Below are 5882 nucleotides of genomic sequence, written 5' to 3'. Positions count from 1 at the left end.
CTGTAGGTATCTCTCTCTCTCTCTCTGTCTCTCTGTCTCTCTGTCTCTCTGTCTCTCTTTCTGTCTCTCTCTGTCTCTCTGTCTCTCTGTCTCTCTGTCTCTCTGTCTCTGTCTCTCTCTCTCTCTCTCTCTCTCTCTCTCCATATATATATATGAACGGCTGAAGTGGTAGCCCAGGTATAAAGCACTTGCATAACATGAGCAAGGCCAAGACGTCAACCGCTACTACCAAAAGTAAAGGAGTTTTTTCTAGAATCATATATATTAGAGTGAACAAGGACATCATTGGCTGGCTGGCCGGCCTGGAATATTGGTTATATGTGCTTGCTAAGGGCAAAAATGTCCTTTTTGATCTAACCTATATTTAGATTAGGTCAATAGTTAAATTGGTGTATGAATTAAAAAAAAATGAACATTGTACACATTGGTGAAATTTACATAATTATTCATACAAAGTTGATTGCAACGTGTAAATATGTTAAAAATATATGCCTACAGGTAGTTTTGAAACAGCAGTTAGCAAAACAATGGTGTTATCTTTTGAGTGTCAGAAACTGACTTCTGGTATAATACTCTGGGGGTCCAGATTTAAAAACAAAATAACAAAAACCTCCATTTAAAACCACAATAACATTGTTCTAAAGAACAACAGCAAATGGAGAATTGGTAAAAAAAAAAATCCATGAAAATGAAATAATGCAAATGAAAGGAAGACAAATGTACTTTATTTTATTAAAATTATATTTTAAACAAAACCATGCTTCACCCTGAGATCAGCAAAGTCCACTTCTGTAAAAGACCATTGTTTCCTCTACTCTGGGTCAGAGATAACTCTTCCTGAAAGGATTAAGCATTTCCTGTAAGCATTTCTCATCTTACCCAGCTTCCTATTCTGGATGAAGACCTGGCTAAACGCATGCAAGAAGTGGTAGATCTTTTCAGCTTCCCAGTTCCCACTCAGAGAGTAAAAAATATGCTAGAATGTTGGTTGTCTAGACAGCAAAGTCCCGATCACTTTCCATTAAGCCTTATGGTTCAATACTCAAAGGCCAGACAGGAAAGCTGTAGGATTCTTACTGTTTCTTTATCAAGATCCACTTCAGATGTTGGTCATTGTTGAAGCTCACAGATCCACAGCTCTGACATTATGCTAGAATTTTCAGCCCTGAGATTTTGCTAGAAGTGGAGGTAGGGGAGAGGCAAGTTAAAAGTAGAATCTAATCTTAGAAGGGAAGAAGTGATTTCATTTTCAGCATAGTTTAGAGAAGGGCAAACTTGGGAGTATCTTAAGAACCATGGAGATTATGATAAGAGGACTTGGAAGGAAATTGAAGACGCAGTTTACTTTTTAAGCTATCGAGTTTGTTAGATATCACCATGGAATGAGATAACCAGTAGCCATAAATTTTGAGTCAAACAACAACAAAGAGTCAAAAACAGTGCTCAATTTTTTTCAAGCAGACAAAATTTGAGATTATTTTGTTGGAGAATGTGTGTCCCAGAGCATTGTGAGAAACATAATATCCTAGAAAATAATAGAGCTTAACAAAGAGACCTGCCAGGGAATGAGAAAGGCAGAATTCTATATTTAAAAATAAGTCACTCTAGACACCTTTTGGTACATCAAAATGACCCCCTTCAGAATAGTTAAGATCAAAACTCAGGTAACAGCACATGTTGTCAAGGATGTGGAGAAAGAACACTCCTCCATTGCTGGTAAGATTGAAAACTGATACAACCACTCTGGAAATCAATCTGGAGGTTCCTCAGAAAGTTGGAAATAGATCTACCTAAAGACCCAGCTATAGTACTCTTGGGCATATACCCAAAAGATGTCCCACCATACCACAGAGGCATGTGTTTCACTATGTTCATAGTGGGCTTATCTCTGATAGCCAGAAGCTGAAACCAACCCAGATGTTCCAAAATGGAAGAATGAATACAGAAAATGTGGTTCATTTACACAGTGGAATACTATTCAGCTATTAAGAATTGAGTTTTGCAGGCAAATGGATGGAACTAGAAAATATCATCCTGAGTGAGATAACTCAGACACAAAAAGACATGCATGCTATGAACTCACAAATAATTTGATATCAGCCAAAAAGTACAGAATACCCAGGATATAATCTACAGTACTCAAGAAGGTTAACAAGCCAAAGGGCCAAATGAGGATGCTTCAATCCTACTTAGAAAAGAGAAGAAAGAAGTTACAGGAGGCAGAGGGGGGGATCTGGATGGGAGAGGGGAAAAGGAGAACATGATCATGTATTGGAGTAGGGAAACAGGACTGAAGTCCTGAGAGCCAGCAGAAAGAATTAAAACAGGCAACCTTGGGAGGTACAGGGGGAGACCCTCTAGAATATGCCAGAGAACTAGGAGGTGACAGACTTTCAGGACTCAAAGGGAGGGACCTTAGATAAAATGCACAAGAGTGGAGAGAGGGAACTTATCAAGTGGAGTGATGGGGTTGCCATTCCACAGTCAAAAACTGTGATCTAGAATTGTTCTTGTCTAAAAAATCTTCAGGGACAAAAATGGAGAAGAGACTGAGAGAAAGGAGATCGAATGACTGGCCCAAATTGTGATCCAGCACAAGAGGAGGCTCCAAGGCTTGACACTTACTGATACTATGATGTGCTTACAGAGAGGAGCTTATTATAGCTTTTCGCCAAGAATCTTAACAAAAGCTGACTGAGACAGAGGCAGACACTTATACTCAACCAATGGTCTGAAGTTGGAGACTCCTGTGGTTGAATTAGGGGAAGATTGGAAGAAGCTGAGGAGGATGACCCATAGGAAGACCAGCAGTCTCAAATAATCAGGACACCTGGAATCTCTCAGACAATGAGCCACCAACCAGGCAGCATATACTAGCTGGTTCGAAGCCCCCAACACATATACAGCAGAGGACTGCCTGGTCTGACCTCAATGACAGAAATGTGCCTAACCCTGGAGAGACCTGACGCCCCAGGAGTGGGGAGGATTGGTGGGAGGCAGAGAACATAGAGACAAGGGTAATGAAGATTGTGTTGAGGAACTGTGGGAAGATGGACCAGAAAGGGGATAAAAACTGAACTGTAAAAAAAATAAAAGCAATTGAAAAAAAAGCAGCATCTAAGGCTTAATACTTGATTGAAGAGGTAGACTTCACCAGTGTACCCTAGCCAGTTCCTAAATAAATGAGCAAATTATAATGCCACAGCTCTGAGACAGTATGGAGATCTGATGTCAAGAAGTATTGTAATCTGTTTTACAGAATGTCAGCTTTTTTTAAATGGAATTATGTGATTCATGCCAAGAAACAAGTACAACCACACACCAGGATAAAAACAAAACATATATCATAAATCATCTGAGAAAATAATAAAATACCCTATTTTTTAAGTACTATAAACACACTAATTGAACTGAAGGAAACTACGGTTGAAGTAAATAAAAGTATATTTACAATGCTCACTTAACATATAGAATATAAGTAAATAGAAAGCATCAAAGTTGAGCCAGATGGAAAGGCTCAAAGGAGTTGAAAAATACATTATTCAAAAGAAAAAAATCACTGGAGGAACTCAACAATGTATATGAATGAAGAGGAAAAAAATACACCAGTTGGAAGAAGGGGTAACATAGTTATCAGAACCTAAGAATAGAGACTTTATGAAAGGAATAAAGAGAAGGATGAAAGCCCCAAAGAACATTAAACCCAAACACTGGTGTAAACATTGTACCAGAAGAAGAAAGAATAGACAGAGAAAAGACCAGTTCAAGAAATAAATAGTGGAAATTTTCCAGTTTCTAAAACTCAATAATCTACACACCAAGGAAGTTCAACAAACCTCAGAGAAAATATACACAAAGGAATCCACAGGTACATCAGAGTAAAGGTAATAAAAGCAAAGATGATAAAAATTTGAAATTACCAAAAAGATGAAGATGGGGATGAGGATGAAGATGAGGATGAAGATAAAGAAGAAGAAAGAGGAGGAAGAAGAGGAGGAGAAAGAAGAGGAGGAGGAGAACAAAAACAAGAACAAGAACAAAGAACATGAATGAGATCTTGAGCTGGCATTTCATCAGAAATAGATGGGGAATACATTATGGGACAACAGATTCATCTGAAAGCAAATTTATAACCAAGAGTTGTATATTGAGAAAAGCTACATTTAAAACTGAAGATGATATTTTCATTAATTAATTACTTTATTTACTTTATATCCAGACCAGACTTCTCCTTCCTCCTCTCCTCCTAGTCCATCCATCTCCCCTACCTGCCTCTGTGTCCTTCTCCCTTTCTCCTAAGGGAAGGGGAGACCTCCTATGGACATCAACCTACTTTGTCATATCAAGTTTTAGTAGGATGAGTATATCTTCTCCTATTGAGGGTAGACAAGGCCATTCAATTATGGGAAAGGGATCCAAAGGCAGGCAACAGAGAGACAGCGTCTGCTCCTGCTGTTAGAGGACCCCCATGAGAGCCAAGCTGTACATCTGTTATGTATGTGAAAGAGGCCTAGGTCCATTCCATGCATGCTCTCTGGATGGTGGATCCATCTCTGTGAGCCCCTATGAGTTCAGATTATTTGATTCTGTAGGTTTTCTCATGGTGTCCTTGACCTCGATAGCTCTTCAATCCTTCCTCCCCTTCTTCCACAAGATTTCCCCAGCTCTGCCTAATGTTTGGCTATGGGTCTTGGCATCTGTTTCATCAGTTTCTGGGTGAATCCATTCAGATAACTCTTATGCTAGTCTCCTATCTGAAAGTATAGCAGAATATTATTAATAGTGTCAGGGTGTGGGCCCTCTTTCATGGCATAGGATTCAAGTTGGAACAGTCATTAGTTGGCCATTCCCTCACTTTCTGCTGCCCATTTTCCCCTGAACTTCTTATAGTCAGGAAAAAAAATCATGGGTCAAAAGTTTTGTGGCTAGGTTGGTATCCTCATTCCTCCATTGGAAGTCTTGCCTGGTTACAGGAGGTGACCATTTCATGGTCCATATCCCCTATTGCTAGTAGTTTTAACTAGGGTCACCTTTATAGATTTTCAGGAGTTTCCATTGTCCTAGATTGCTAGCTTGTTCCAAAAATGCACCCTGCTAATTCCCGTGCTCTCAGTTCACTCTCCCACCACTCCTCCCCTCTTGTATCCATCCTTATTTTATCTCGCCAAATTAATTTACAGATTCAATGCAATTCCCATCAAAATTTCAACATAATTCTTTACAAGCCTTGAAAGAACAATTCTCAGCTTCATATAGAAAAAACAAAAAACCCAGGATAATTAAAACAATCTTATAAAAAAACTTCTGGAGGTATCACCATCCCAGATCTCAAGTGATAATACAGAGCAATAGTAATAAAAACCAAATGGTATTGGCATAAAAATAGATTGATCAATGGAATTGAATTGAAGACCCAGAAATAAACCCACACATCTATGGACACTTGATTTTTGACAAAGAAGTCAACACCATACAATGGGGAAAAAAAAAAAGAAAGCATCTTTAACAACTGGTACTGGCCTTACTAGATGTAAGCATGTAGAAGAATGCAAATAGATCCAAATCTATCACCCCACATAAAACTCAAATCCAAGAAACCTCAATATGAAACAGGATACACTAAATATGATAAAAGAAAAAGTGAGAAATAGCCTTAAACATATTAACACAGAAGACAACTTCCTGAACAAATAATCCAGGCATTAAGATCAACAATTAATAAATGGGACCTCATGAAACTGAAAAGCTTCTGTAAGGTAAAGGATACCTTCAAAAGAACAAAATGGCAGCCTACAGAATGGGCAAACCTTCATCAATTCTACAACTGACAGATGCTGAATATTCAAAATATATAAAGAACTCAAGAAATGAAACAGCAAAAA

The sequence above is a fragment of the Mastomys coucha genome, unplaced genomic scaffold (assembly GCF_008632895.1).
Source record: "Mastomys coucha isolate ucsf_1 unplaced genomic scaffold, UCSF_Mcou_1 pScaffold6, whole genome shotgun sequence".
Taxonomy (NCBI): Eukaryota; Metazoa; Chordata; class Mammalia; order Rodentia; family Muridae; genus Mastomys; species Mastomys coucha.
The sequence above is the reverse complement of the archived record's forward strand: the minus strand, read 5'-3'. Positions refer to the sequence as shown.